We start from the raw sequence: 16,238 nt of genomic DNA on the forward strand, positions 1-16,238 counted from the left end.
GAAAAATTATGAGTTCGGGTTGATTTTGCGAGGCGTATTCTATACGGGTGCCCGTTATACTCTCGATTTCACGGTTGAACATGGCTTTTTTTTATGCTCTGCTTGGGCATTTTCATTTGAAAAACGTTCGCACTGAACCTCAAGCGTCGTTTTCTTTCCTGCGCGATGTTCTCGCATCGAAAAACGAATATAAAAGAAACCTTTTCGATGACTTGTTGAATGAGTGAAGGGTGGGCGTGTAAGTGGACGCTAAAGCGACGCCGCAAGCAGGTACCAACACCTGTATATGTATCGGTCTTTTGTTTTGTCACGTTGTTTGTTGTTTCATCGTGTGGACCTGATATGGACTGTTTTGAGCGCTTTTTGGCCACGACATTCGTCAAAGGAGCAGTATCTGTGCTTGGTGGTTGCGCCTTCTCGGCAGCACGCCTGTACCAGTACAGATTTTGATTGGGAGGAATGTCGGCGCCATTGACTGTCGGTGCTGGACAGACCTGGGGCGCTTGTGTTTTTTGCGCCAGTAATGGGCAGCATTTTTCACAACCCCGATTTGTTCAGTGGCTATGTCAGCGCTGTTGGACAGTTGGCGTTGGTGCGGCTGGATGGATGGCCGCTGAAGTTGAGGATGAGGAGCGTTGGCGAAGAGCGCCGATGCGTATTTGGAACCGTGAGTCGCCGCTTGGAATTGAAATGGATTTCCATGGGACAGGAGAAGTGAACCAATCTCTTTTTTCGTCAATGGATGCTACAGCTTCTTGTTGGCTTTGAAACTTAGCTTGTAGCCGACGTGTGCACATTTTGAGCAAGACGTCTCTGATCTACTGGTTAAAGGATCAAACAACAAAGCGTGTGATGGAAAAGTGGTTAGAACTGCATGACTGTCCGTGTTTTATGTTATGTGTTCATTCATTCATTCATTCATCGTCCGAGCCGCTTGATCCTCACTATGGTCGGGGGGGTGCTGGAGCCTATCCCAGCTCTCTTCGGGCAGTAGGCGGGGGACACCCTGAATCGGTTGCCAGCCAGTCGGAGGGCACACAGAAACGAACAACCATTCGCACTCACACTCACACCTAGGGACAATTTAGAGTGTTCAATCAGCCTGCCACGCATGTTTTTGGAATGTGGGAGGAAACCGCAGCACCCGGAGAAAACCCACGCAAGCCCGGGGAGACCATCCAAACTCCACACAGGGAGGGCGGAGCTGGAATCGAACCCGGTACCTCTGCACTGTGAAGCCGACGTTGTGTTTATTATTTTACTTTGTTAACTGTTTTGTTAAGCGCTTTGTTACAGCTGCCGCTGTTGTGAAAGCGCTATATAAATCAGCATGTATTGTACCATTTTCCCACTGCCGCAAAACCACGGGTAAACGCGCATTTTTCCAACAAAAAATATTTCAAAGCAGACGCATACCAAGGCCAAGGTGGTGAGCGCCGTTTGATCCTGTTTTGGAATTGACGCATTTCTTCCAAAAAAAAAAAACGTCAAGGGAATGACACATTGAGAGCGGCCACTTGCCTGAAGAATCCAATTTCGGCATCCAAATTATGAACGCCAAGGGATAAAGGCATCGGATTGCCATTCTTCGCAAAGCTGAGTCAATATATCAAGGTACTAAAGCTGTATTGATCGGAGCCACCCAAAGAGACCTTCAACTACAAGTGAACCACCACGAAAAGCTGTTTCCGGACAGTAATGTCGGGCTGCTTTGTCCGCTTCGCTTTTGGAAGCTTGTCAAGAAGAAGTGAATCTCACTAGAGTCGCCGTCGCTATATGATACAAGGGGGGTAGTGGCACCAACCCGAATTGCCGTGGCCAAAACGTCTCCCGCATGACCCGCCCGCCCATCACCGCCGCCACGACCGATTGCTTCGGGTCAGTCGGTACTAACGTGGCGTCACACATCCCAGGTGGGGAGTGTCAACAGCAATTTTCTGGGGTAACGGACCCGTACATGTCGCCGCCGCGCCGGCAGAAATGCTTTCCGTGTGCTTCCTCCTCCACGGTGAGTACAAATCGATTAATGCGGAATAGCTGTTGGCTTTCTAGCTTTCGGTCAGAGAAAATGAAACGTTGCACAACTTTGTCCTATTTTTTTTTTGGTCATTGTGTCTGTGTACGGAGACTTGGAAAAGACTTATTTTGTTGTTTGGTAAATATTTACACACGCGCATCCATCCATTCATTTTCTGATCCGCTTTATTCTCACAAGGGGTCGCCTATCCCTGCTGTCTTCGGGCAATAGGCGGGGGACAACCTGAACCGGTTGCCAGGGCACACCGAGACGACTCACACTCATACCTAAGGACAATTCATTGATTCATCTTCCGTTACCGCTTGATCCTCACGAGGGTGGCAGGGGGAGCTGGAGCCTATCCCAGCCGGCTCTGAGCAGTAGGCGGGGGACACCCTGAACCGGTTGCCAGCCAATCGCAGGGCACACAGAGACGAACAACCATCCGCGCTCACACACGCAGCTAGGGACAATTTAGAGCGTTCAATCAGCCTGCCACGCATGTTTTTTGGAATGTGGGAGGAAACCGGAGCACCCGGAGAAAACCCACGCATGCCCAGGGTCGCCTATCCAAGCCATCTTCGGGCAATAGGCGGGGGACAACCTGAACCGGTTGCCAGGGCACACAGAGACGACTCACACTCATACCTAAGGACAATTCATTCATTCATCTTAGGTACCGCTTGATCCTCACGAGGGTGGCAGGGGGAGCTGGAGCCTATCCCAGCCGTCTCTGGGCAGTAGGCGGGGTAAACCCTGGTTGCCAGCCAATCGCAGGGCACACAGAGACGAACAACCATCCGCGCTCACACACGCAGCTAGGGACAATTTAGAGCGTTCAATCAGCCTACCACCCATGTTTTTTGGAATGTGGGAGGAAACCGGAGCACCCGGAGAAAACCCACGCAGGCCCGGGGAGAACATACAAACTCCACACCGGGAATCGAACCCGGTACCTCTGCACTGTGAAGCCGACGTGCTAACCACTGGACTACCGGGCCGCCCTAAGGACAATTTAGAGTGATCAAAATCAGCTTGCCGTGCATGTTTTTGGAATGTGGGAGGAAACCGGGTGCCCTTCAGTCATTAGCATGACGGCATTTTCATAGCACGTGTGCACGAGCAAGTCCTGCGAATGGCCGCTCCTACGTCGGCGCCTGGATCGCTGCGTTTCTTGTCAACACACTCGGCGCGTGGCTAAGAAGCCATGCGACGTTTCTGAGTGAATTACCCGACCAACGTGCGGCATTGGAATTGGCTCTTATCAAGCAGACGCGGCACTCGGAATATCAATGTCGACGTGTCTTTTGCGGCGAATGCAAATGACCCGCCCGCCACACCAGCCCCCTCCCGGCAATCCAGAGGCATTTAATTTCTCAGGTACAGTCGGAGCCCCTGCTAATTATCCTCGTTAGGTCATCCAAATGGCTTTCATTTCGCCAGCGAGGAATGTTTTAAGAGGACACCACGAAAAATGACCATTGGCTGGCTGGGGAACGTGATGAGCATCGGGGAAACGCCGCTCTTGCCCCAAGGAGGCAAACAATCGCTCTCTTTTCACGTGGCGGGGTTTGCGAGGGAGAAGAGGCAAAGTTCAGCGCAATTTGGCTCTCGCGTTATTCGTCAGTTCGATGCAGGAGTAAGAACACACTCCCAAAACCGGCAACTAGGCCCATTGACGGATAACCGTGTTTTCCTTCATTAAGCAAAGAGTCTATTTTTCAATGAAAAATAAAATAGGTTGGATTAAATGGCGGGGAAAATGCTGTTTTTATTTTCTCAAATATTAAAAAAAAATAAAAATAAATCTGCAATTTTAACACCAAGATGCTGAGGACATTTTGGTGATCGGACCATGCCTCTGGGCAAGTTAAAATAAAATGGAGGGAAAAAAAACTGCAATTCAATTAAAATTTGTTGAACACAAATGTCAAATAAAGTGTAGCAAAATAAATGTAATAAAAAAAAAAGTTCAAAGTTATGTACTTAAAAGTTAAATACAAATGAACTGTGCTTAAAATAAAAAAGTCAAAACCGTTGCATTATACGGTGTGAAAGTTGAATTGAGTAATTCTTTCACGTACCACTAGAGGGCGGCCATGTACGACTAATATTGCTCTGGCGTCAAAGCAAATATTCAACTTTTTTTGAAAGCTATCCATTCAAAGGCTAAATTCAACATGCAGATGTGAATGCTTACATTTGGCACTCATTTTTCCGCTCATTTATTTATGTTCATTGAAATCAAGGCAAGAATTCAAGACTACCCAGCTACAGCTGACCCGAGATTGTTAAAGGTGAAATCTTTTCTATTCACAGTCACCTTTCTGCTGCCATTTCCAATTTCACACTGATCTGCTCTAAACGTTTGGGGATTATTTCCCCCGTTCCAGAGCAGTGGGGGGGGGACAAAAAAAAAGAAAAATAAACAGGAGGAGCGGTCAGTCGAGTTTTTGTTCTGGAACGCTTCTATGGTGATTGATGTCATTCTCTGTAAGACGATTTGAATATCCACATTATTCATCTATTGCGACAACAGATCATGCAGAAAAAATGCTCTTTTCAGATCAGGAATTTTTTTTTTTTCATCGCTGCTTTCAAAGAAACTCGGGGCAATCTGTGTAAAACCCGGAAGAAAATAATGTGGTTGTTGTTGTTGTTTTCAATTTATTTTGGGGGGGTGACTCATTTTTTTTTTCATCGACTTTCCTCAGGCCCGCAGCTTTGAGGCTCTTACATGTTGCGAATGCTCATTTTCAAAGAGATGAAGGGACATATCTGGTAAAAGCAGAAGTGCATGGATATTATGCGGGGGGTGCAGGGGGGGGGGCAAGGCTGGTTCGGCGGGTTCACGATTCAAAAGGGTGCCAGTGGGGAACACGTTGCAATGGGGCCAAGGATAAGCAGTGATTTTGTGTGTGTTTGGGGTTGTGGGGGGGGGGGGGGACCAGAGTCGCCTGGCTGGGATCAGTCACGTGAAACAAGCTGGTGGCATGCATGCCTCTTATTACTGCAAACAAGGTATCAATCAAGAGATGGCATATAATGACCCAGATGTTGCAACGTTGGCAATGCGGATCCTCTCGGAAAAATGAGGGCACGTGTGAAAACGCGCCACAATATCATCGAGAAATATTTCTCCCCCCCCAGCCCAAAAACGAGGTCACGTGTTCACTCGGCTTCCTCCGTCTGTCAGCTCTCGTCGACATCGCTCAAGTTAATCAGCGGATTTTGGATGAAATCTGGAGGCAGATGGCTGTAAGCCCGCAAGGTTCACTTGATCAGATTGCGGCGATGGGCGGCTGCCACGAGACATTTAATTACCTTTTTTTTTTTTCTCAGAAGGCTCTTGCTTCGATCTTACAGCTCGTGTTGATTCGGAGGTGGGAAGTTGATTGGGTGGGGGGAGAAGGAAATCAGTTGTTCTTCTTCCTGCCCCTTTTCAGGCGTGTGGAAAAAAACGTACGTTTTTGTTTTTTTTCATCCAGGAACCCCGGTGATAAAAGCTTAATTGATCTTTCCGTGTATTCATGTGATTTAAAACGTTCATAGTTTCCGTGAACTTTGAGGGGAGCAAGGCGGTGTGTCAGTGTTTTAAACCCCGCCAAGCTGGACAACTTGGATTTAAAATTCATCAGTATATGGTGACGTTTTCACCGAAAGTCCACAAAATCGGCAAACAGTCAGGCCCCGTTTTTATGGTGAAACGTCGAAAGGATGATCCCAAAAAAATGTTGCGTCACCCATCATTTGTCTTGGATGGCAACATTTGTTGGGGGTGAACGTCCTTGTGCATGTTCATCCAAAATGGCTGCTTGAGTTTTGGGAGGAGGTCCTTGGAACGTTTTGATTTGTGCCGTTATGGAAGAGATGCCGAGGCAATTGCTGTTGAACGGTATAACATTTATTTTTTCTAATTTGCAAAAATGTACACTTATTTATTCATATTATTCATTCATTCATTCATCTTCCGAGCCGCTTGATACTCACTAGGATCGCGGGGGGTGCTGGAGCCTATCCCAGCTGTCTTCGGGCAGTAGGCGGGGGTACACCCTGAATCGGTTGCCAGCCAATCGCAGGGCACACAGAGACGAACAACCATTCATGCCACACTCACACTTAGGGACAATTTAGAGTGTTCAATCAGCCTGCCACGCATGTCTTTGGAATGTGGGAGGAAACCGGAGCACCCGGAGAAAACCCACGCAGGGAGGCCGGAGCTGGAATCAAACCCGGTACCTCTGCACTGTGAAGCCGACGTGCTAACCACTGGATTACCGGGCCGCCCTTATTCATCATCATCATCATCATCATCTTCCGAGCCGCTTGATCCTCACTAGGGTCGCGGGGGGTGCTGGAGCCCATCCCAGCTGTCTCCGGGCAGTAGGCGGGGGTACACCCTGAATCGGTTGCCAGCCAATCGCAGGGCACACAGAAAACGAACAAGCATTCGCACTCACACTCACACCTCGGGACAATTTAGAGTGTTTGATCAGCCTGCCACGCATGTTTTTGGAATGTGGGAGGAAACCGGAGCACCCGGAGAAAACCCACGCAGGGAGGCCGGAGCTGGAATCGAACCCGGTACCTCTGCACTGTGAAGCCGACGTGCTAACCACTGGATTACCGGGCCGCCCTTATTCATCATCATCATCATCATCATCTTCCGAGCCGCTTGATCCTCACTAGGGTCGCGGGGGGTGCTGGAGCCCATCCCAGCTGTCTCCGGGCAGTAGGCGGGGGACACCCTGAATCGGTTGCCAGCCAATCGCAGGGCACACAGAGACGAACAACCATTCGCGCTCACACTCACACCTAGGGACAATTTAGAGTGTTCAATCAGCCTGCCATGCATGTTTTTGGAATGTGGGAGGAAACCGGAGCACCACCCGGAGAAAACCCACGCAGGCCCGGGGATAACATGCAAACTCCACACAGGGAGGCCGGAGCTGGAATCGAACCCGGTACCTCTGCACTGTGAAGCCGACGTGCTAACTACTGGATTACCGGGCCGCCCTTATTCATCATCATCATCATCATCTTCCGAGCCGCTTGATCCTCACTAGGGTCACGGAGGGTGCTGGAGCCTATCCCAGCCGTTTCCGGGCAGTAGGCGGGGGACACCCTGAATCGGTTGCCAGCCAATCACAGGGCACACAGAGACGAACAACCATTCGCGCTCACACTCACACCTAGGGACAATTTAGAGTGTTCAATCAGCCTGCCACGCATGTTTTTGGAATGTGGGAGGAACCGGAGCACCCGGAAAAAAACCCACGCAGGCCCGGGGAGAACATGCAAACTCCACACAGGGAGGCCGGAGCTGGAATCGAACCCGGTACCTCTGCACTGTGAAGCCGACGTGCTAACCACTGGACTACCGGGCCGCCCTTATTCATATTACTGAAACTTTAATGTATTGAATGCCATCTGGACTGCAATAACTGTTTTCATGAAGGAATGTTACTCTACCAAAAAGCGCTGGCTGGTGTGGCTGAACCGTACTGAAAGACATGCCGGACTCGTGTACATAAATAGAAAAAAAAAAAAACAATATTCCAACCTTCACAAGCAACTTTCAGCCCCGGGGCTCAAATTAGCCAAATGCCAGTGCGCAGCGATGAAGGTCCGCACAGGGTGGAGTATCAAAACACCCGCGCACGTCTTCACACTCTCCATTAAACCCCGTGAGAGTCGCAAATTAAATTGGCTAATTTGATCCCAGGTGCCTCTCGCCCAGAGAGGTGAGCTTGCTTCTACTCGGGTAATTAAGTCAAAACATTCCTTACGCAACCGTGAAGCAAGTGTCGCTAAATGAGTCCCCCCCCCCTCCCTACCAATCCACCTTCAGCAACCCCCCCACACCCCACACCTGCGCAGATGCTTATTTATTATTATTTTCACAATTCCAGAAATCATCTGATATCTGGAATCGTGAAAATCCACAAATAATTGATGATCCTTTCTAACCGCCATGAAAATAAAATAAAAATTAAAACATTGATTTAAAAAAAAGGCCTAGTTAAAAAAATAATGTGAATAAGTGGGGATCGGGATTTGAAAAAAAAGTAAGTAACTTTCAATAAAAACCGCCCATGCTTAAGATTCTGAAAAAAAAAATGCCCAAGTACACTTATACATACACATGCAGTAAATACACAGTTGTAAAGAGTGAAAAAACAAAAGCAAATGACGCCCCAACTTCTAAAACGTCGATAATTGCCCACATTAAGACTTGAAACCGTAAACAAAAACAAAACCTGACCCCCAAAACACTTTGATGTCATTTCAAGCACCATGTCGAGCACCACGAGCAACCGAGGGCTAAACTTAGCTCCGCCGTCACGGACAACGGACTGCTGTCGTGAACAACGAGGAGACGGGGTTTGGTTTGTTCTGGCTCGGGGGAGGGGGGGGGCATGAAGCATCAAAGTATGACGAAACAAAGTAGATGGCTGAGCAGCGCTTGCTTCAGGAACTCATTATGCCGCGTTGTGCGTGTTGAAAATGTCATGTCTTGGAGCGCCACCACTGGAGGGGTCAGAAGCACGCAAAGCTAATTGTCCGGGATGAAAGGCGCGGCGCAAAGGAACATTTGTTCCAATTGACCCAAAGGAAAAAAAAAGCGAGGTTTCATCCAGCGGGGGGCGGCTGTTCCATAGCAAATTTGGAAAGGACTTCTCAAGAGCTAGAAAGCTGAGGCCGCTTTTGTCGCTCTGTTTCTTTCGGTGAATATCCGAAACAAAATTCGTCTTTTTTCGTCAAAGCACGTTGTCGAAGCCAACTCATGTCAAACTCATTTCACATTGCGGGCCGCATACGGCCCCCGGTCACCTTTAAAATGATACCATCCTCTGCTATAAATAACCAACATAATGTCTTTATTTTGTTTTGGTCTACAGAAGCGCAAGAAAATTAGGAAAATGTTGACATTTAATGAACATGACTTTTACAAAACATTTCATAAAGCACCGTAGATTCCCTTAGACCAGGCATGTCAAAAGTCCGGCCCGCGGGCCAAATCCGGCCCGTGGTCGAATTTCATCCGGCCCTCGGCCCCTGTCATAAAATCAGTGCCGTCTGGCCCGCAGGTTGGGCGCAATGGAACACGTGTTGCATTGACTGAGGTCACGTAGACTGGTGAGTGATGTTTCATAGAGTACTGCTTCCCTCTAGTGGCTAAATGAGTAATAGCATTCACTAAATGAGTAATAGCATTTAGACACTAGAGGGCATCACTCACGAGTTAACAAGACATCACTCCGTGTTTATATTGACTGATATTTCATATTTCAAATGATCCTTGCAGTTGTGGATATGTGTATTGCTTGTTCATTTCCCTGTTGTTCGAGTCAAAGGTTTTGTGACTATTGAAAAGTCATGGTGATACATTTTATGTTTCAAATCAATCAATTTGCACTCAGGAGACTTCTGTTTAAGAAAAAGTCAAGTGACTAAGCAGTTGCATGTGATATACCTGTTTCAAATGAACCAAAAGAAATTCTTAAGATTGTTGAAAGTAAAATAAAAATGGAAACGTGAAACAGACTGGCTTACTAAAATTTGTTGAACAATATTGTTGTTCAATGTAAAGAATGTCAGCCAAGGTCGGCCCCCCGACATTTTACCACATAAAATCTGGCCCCCTTGGCAAAAAGATTGGACACCCCTGCCTTAGACAAACGCGCAATTGACTTTTATCTCTCACATAAATGCATTGCAACTGATTGTACAAAGGCACAACATTTTAACAACGGATTCGTATTGAAAAGTATAATTATGCACTTTAACATGAAGTGAAATTTATAAAGAAAGGATTTTTTTAAACCATTTACTGAACATATGTGCATATCTATATATATATTGCGCGTCGTCCCGCACGCGGTCTGTCCTTCCGTCTGTCCCTTTTCAAAACGTACCTACTTCACCGCGCCGCCACTGCGCCGCTCAGGCAGTGGCTTACTACGATCGCGCGGGCATCTTAGCGAAAAAATGTTGTCTACCCACAAGCATTGCAATGAAATTGTTAGTTATTTAGTAGAGCTAAACATCTCTTTATTTTCGCGATAAGCAATGAAGATGAACAAAAAGTTGAACCAAGCAACAACACTTTTGTGGGCCAAAGGCCCACCTTACAGCCTTCCGCAGGCAATTATGAGTAGACCCACAAAAAAAAAGTCTCAATACCCCCATTTGAAAAGATACCCAAAAATTGAATAATAGGTTCATTTTGTCCTTTTTTGTGGGTCCCACCTCGAGAATCGTTTTCAGATTGCTTTGACTTTTGTCAGATGGCCAATGTTTCATTACGAGAAAACATTTTTGTTGTTGTTTTGTGTGTGTATATAAAATCTAAATGTAATACCTGCCTACACCTTACAAACTAAGGAGAGTGCTTTAAATGTGTAAAATAAAAGATATCTTATCTTATCTTATCTTATCTTAAAGAATGTCCTTGATGGCGTCTGCTGTGTTGGGTCTATCACAGTGACAGTTTGAGACTGCGGTTGTCTTCGACTCTGATCAAAACAGTGTGTGTCCCTTAGCGGATACTCCATGAATTCTAGCTTATTAAAAATATTCATTTCGTGTCTTTTATGCATTTTTTCCACTTTAAAATGATCCTGTGGGCCCGATGGAACTTCCTTGGGGGCGGGTATGTTTGACACCACTGCTTTAATGACTCGCTTGAGGAACCAAAACTCTTAGCGCCGTTCTTAAATTCAGCCCCTTAAAACCATTTAGCACTTAGCAATACGGAATTTGGTCAGTCCATCAATTATGAGTAGACCCACAAAAAAAAAGTCTCAATACCCCCATTTGAAAACACACCCAAAAATGGAATAATAGGTTCATTTTGTCCTTTTTTTGTGGGTCCCACCTCGAGAATCGTTTTCAGATTGCTTTGACTTTTGTCAGATGGCCAATGTTTCATTACGAGAAAACATTTTTGTTGTTGTTTTGAGTGTGTGTGTGTGTGTTGATTGAAACGGCACTCTGAATGTACAGTGTTGTTGTGTTTCCGCGTGTGGGCAGAGCCAGGCGGCTGTGATATGGATTAGTTGCAGGGAATTGTGCTGCACACCGCGAAGCTAAACCGCACGACGGGATTAATTCAGTGTGGGCTCAAGAATAGCAAATGTGCCTTTTACCTTGTTAGCGCTCAACTTTGTCACCTCACATGAAGCTCTTGAGTGTTTCTCTGTTGAACAGCGCGTAGCGCGTAGCATGTAGCGTGTAGCGTGTAGCGTGTAGCGCATAGCCATAGACGCCGTAGGTGCTGTATGCATCGAATTCTCCGCGAAAGATGCGCGTCTCGACTGAAGAGCAAAGGAGTCGGCCGCCATCTCTTGCACAGTGTGAGGCAATTAAGTTACTTAGCCATCGCCTTTTATGACACCTTCAAAGGAAATACTCAGCCGTGCTTTCAAAACGACCCTGCGCGGCCATTATTGAAAAAAATGTGTTTTGCCAGACGGAAGGGTGAGCTAGCTGAAGTCGGGAGCATTTTACAGCCCTACTTTGCATGAATCTTATCCCCATCTGAATGACTCTGGATGGGAAATGATATTTCCAACGCACATCTTTCATAATAAACCATAAACGTGTCGCTCTTGATGGAGTTTGCTTCAAAGCAGGAACGCCATCGTCAAAATTTAGCCCGGCAGATGTCAATTGTTTGTCATCGCTCAAATCGATCTTGGCCAGGTTGAAGATGATAAAGATTGGAAATTTCACCTGCATTTATCGCACGTGGGGTGTCACCATTTATGCAAAACGGAGTAAAAACCATTCCACGGGGAAATTGTCAGCATCGGAAACGCTAACTGTACAGGCTGTCATGTCATGTTTTTCCGTTTCAAACTTTTTTCATGCCTACTCATCAGCTTATTCATTTCAAAACCGTCCTTGGTCGCTCAGCTTTCTTTGCCACGAGTGTCTTGTCCAGGTGTGCCTCGTTGTTGTGGCAGTTTGCTCGCATTTCGTTCCCCGGTTTCGTTCAGCCTGTGGCGGCTTCACTGTGTTGTCGCTTGTTTTTCCAGCCATTAATACGAGAGGCGACGCAAACTCATACAATTTGGCGTTCAGTGAACTGAACTCACATTTTTTTCGTGAAAATCCGCGAAATGACGGCCGCATTTTTTTTTGGTTGATTTTAAAACGGATGCCTCACAATACTGTCTGCATTCAAACCAACGTTAGCAATTTTTGTCCTGAGCACTTTCTGACAGAACAACAAAGCAGGTGACCCAAACATGACGCCCGTGACCGCCAAGTGTAAGGCTGCAGTCGCTGGAAGCCGTTAATAACATTCTCGGAAAGCCTCGCCTTCATCCCTTTGCGGACTTCGATGAAGCGACCAGATCGGCGGGGTCAAGACTCAATTCGGGTTTCACAGGAAGAACAAGAAGGATAAGAAGAGCGTCACAGGAAGGAAGGAAGGGGGGCCTTTTGGGACACATGATGAAGGGAATATCAGCTGGCATGAACGATAATAAATTCACTCGGAGGGACTCAAAGGTGAAGTGGGGGGCTTCCAACAATCAAAGAGGATCGAAAATATTGCAACAAATGCACTTTTTTTAAGGTGAACAATGTATTCATTTATTTATTATTATTATTCATTCATTCATTCATTCATCTTCCTAACCGCTTGATCTTCACTAGCTGGCAAGCTGGAATCCCCCAGCTTGCCGCTTTGTCCTTGGTGGAACTATCGGTCTTATTTTGACACCTGCAATCATGAGATGAACTTCTAATGGGCTTGTCGGCACCACACACACACAAACATACACCCCCCCCCCCAAACTAGAGAGTGCAGAGTGATAGCCATCTATTGAGCCGCAGATATTCACCATCCTTCACCAGCACTCGGCAGTGCTCGCGAGCAACGACACTTGCGCCCCAAGGGGTGGCGATTTTGGCCGTCCTGTCTCCGAGCAAACGTGTCTGAAGGACGCACGTCTGCATCCTCATGCAGACACACGGCCGATTCCTGTCACTGGGCTGAGAGATAATCCAGTGCGTCCTTCACCTCAAGGTTGAGTATATGCCACGTGTGAAGTACCAAATGTACAACTCAACTCAATTGTATTTATAGAGCACTTTCAGACAAGTCTGTCTGCGTCCACGTCTGCCGTCAGTGAAAGGCTTCAGCTCAACATTGATTCCACACGTGAAATTATTCCGGTTATCACCCGACGGAACATTCAGAACCGGGGATAAAACCCACACCACCACCACGTCTCCTGTTTGGGAGCAAAGAACGCTGACCGCTGAGAAATAAAGCAAATCACCCGAATAGAATGTACAGAAATTGAGATTTAACGCAGTTCGGACAAGCATCCGTTACGTAAGACCCCAAATATTTGCATTGATGGGAGGTGACCCCCACGAAACAGGATTTTTGTGGACTGCAGTGGACGGTGTACCAAAAATATGCTCTCAGGCCTTCACTTGGTTTATTCGCATCTCCAGCTCACATTTTTGTCAAGTTCCACTTTTTCATTGGTGACTCACGGATTGGTAATCGGATTATCTGATCATGCAGAGTGATTCCTCCCACCGCCAGGCGCCGTTTATACTAATTTGTGGGCGGCGTGGAGAGGGAGGAGTCGAGTTGCGTCAACATTTTTGCATTGATTGTACAAAAGTAATGCGCTTGGCTTCATACATGCGCGCGGATTCATAAATTTTGATTTTTTTTTGTGTGTGTGTATGGGTGTGGACATGCAATGTTTGGATTTGGTCACAGTGTGAAAGCCCACGCAAGTCTTTGTAAACGAGGCCATGAGTTTGATACGGTTTTCTCGTTTTTTAAAAATGCGAAAGCTTTCCGCGGTGCGAGTCGTAACACGTGACGCTGAAGTTGTGATGCTTGTTTCATTGTCCAATAGGGTGATGAATGATTGTCTTTACTTCCTGCTCCACAACCATCACGCTAATAACTAATGCACACGCAATGCATTCTTGCAAAAAAAAAATAAATAAATAATAATAATAATTAATAAATAAATAAATAAATACAGGGCGGCCCGGTAGACCAGTTGTTAGCATGTCGGCTTCACAGTGCAGAGGTACCGGGTTCGATTCCAGCTTCGGCCTCTCTGTGTGGAGTTTGCATGTTCTCCCCGGGCCTGCGTGGGTTTTCTCCGGGTGCTCCGGTTTCCTCCCACATTCCAAAAACATGCGTGGCAGGCTGATTGAACGCTCTAAATTGTCCCTAGGTGTGAGTGTTGTTGCGAATGGTTGTTCGTTTCTGTGTGCCCTGCGATTGGCTGGCAACCGATTCAGGGTGTCCCCTGCCTACTGCCCGAAGACAGCTGGGATAGGCTCCAGCACCCCCCGCGACCCTAGTGAGGATCAAGCGGCTCAGAAGATGAATGAATGAATATTTAAATGCATTACTACCATCCATCCTTAGAGCTGACTTTGGGCGAGAAACTGCTTCCACACGGATTGACAAGGTTACAATGTAATGAGTCGAGCATTTATGTTTGTTTGTTTTTTTAATGTGGGAGCTATTTGCTTTTATGGCATAAAGACCGTAGATTTGTCCGAGGTAACTTTGATGGAGTCAACCTAATCCTTCCGAGTGCTTCCTGATTAAAGCGGTGATCCCGATTAATCCCCATCCTGGGGAGGGGTCTTCACCCGCCAGCCGCGGATTTGTACGATACAGTACCTTGTGCGTGCGTGGCAGCTCCCGACACCTCTGGTAACACCCACGTGCATGTGTGATGTTGATTCCCTCGCACGTCTCCAGACGCACGCCCGCCTGGAGGATTTCGGTGCTTGGTGTGTGGGGATGCTCTGGAATTGCGATCCCGAGTCCTCGTGATCACTTCATCTTCCACGACTGTCCTCATTTTCACCTAAATTCTCTACAGGCGTAATTGTTACGATATAGCCATTCCTGCAACACGGCCTGGCGCTTGTATCACTTCCTTCCAGAGTAGGACTGCAATCCAAGACGACCTTTTTAAACTTAATTTGATTTCAGTGGTTTAATTCGTAAAATGAATCACCCAAAGGCTCCAAGCTGTTGATTCCCACTCCCAGTTCAAGTTTACCGTTCGCCGAAACATAACAAATAATCACACGGCGTGTTGTTGAAAAAAAGAGGTTCATGCTAATAAACAATGTAAAATGCCATAGACAGGCTCACCAGTAGCATCGGTGTTGCTGCATTAAAACCCCTTTAACTAATGACAAAAGTAGTGGAGCAACACATGTAGACAGACGATACAATGATATTCAGTCATATATTCTTTATCCTTTGCATATATATATATATATTCATTCATTCATCTTCCGAGCCGCTTGATCCTCACGAGGGTCGCGGGCGGTGCTGGAGCCTATCCCAGCTGTCTTCGGGCAGTAGGCGGGGGACACCCTGAATTGGTTGCCAGCCAATCGCAGGGCACACAGAGACGAACAACCACCCACACTCACACTCACACCTAGGGACAATTTAGAGTGTTCAATCAGCCTGCCATGCATGTTTTTGGAATGTGGGAGGAAACCGGAGCACCCGGAGAAAACCTACGCAGGCCCGGGGAGAACATGCAAACTCCACACAGGGAGGCCGGAGCTGGAATCGAACCCGGTACCTCTGCACTGTGAAGCCGATGTGCTAACCACTGGTCTACCGGGCCGCCAGTTTATATATATATATGCACACATACTCACACACTTGCAGAATGTGATGAGCTTTTGTGGACGCTGCTGAAGCCCAGAAAAAGACATTTGTTGAAAAAAAGAAGAATAAATGGTTATTCCTGCTGCTCAGCCTGGGACAAAACTTTAAAGTGCTGGCTTATTTATTATTATTATCATTTTTTTTTTTGCTTGCGGCTCCTCTATCAAGTGGAAAAAGGTGTCTCGGGGAATCTGCGTGAGTTGTAAATGTCACTCACCGCACTCTAATAACACAATCATGCGGCTTACAAGCACGCAGGATGCGCAGCAATGAAGCACGGAGGCCTTCAAGCGCAGCTCACGCTTGGGGAATGAGTTGATGGCAAAAAAAACAAATGTGCGTCTGCACGGTGTTAACTGCAGATTAATAGGCTGCAAAAAAAAATAATACTAAAAAAAAAAAAAAACATTTCTAATGGGGAATGACCGTCTGGGGATGAGCAGCATTTTAGTCCCATGCGCCGCTGGTCTGATCCGGCGGCACCAGAGGTGGCCTGTCCGAGCTTATCCTGGCGAGAGG

Source organism: Hippocampus zosterae, chromosome 9 (genome assembly GCF_025434085.1).
Source record: "Hippocampus zosterae strain Florida chromosome 9, ASM2543408v3, whole genome shotgun sequence".
In the NCBI taxonomy this organism is placed as follows: Eukaryota; Metazoa; Chordata; class Actinopteri; order Syngnathiformes; family Syngnathidae; genus Hippocampus; species Hippocampus zosterae.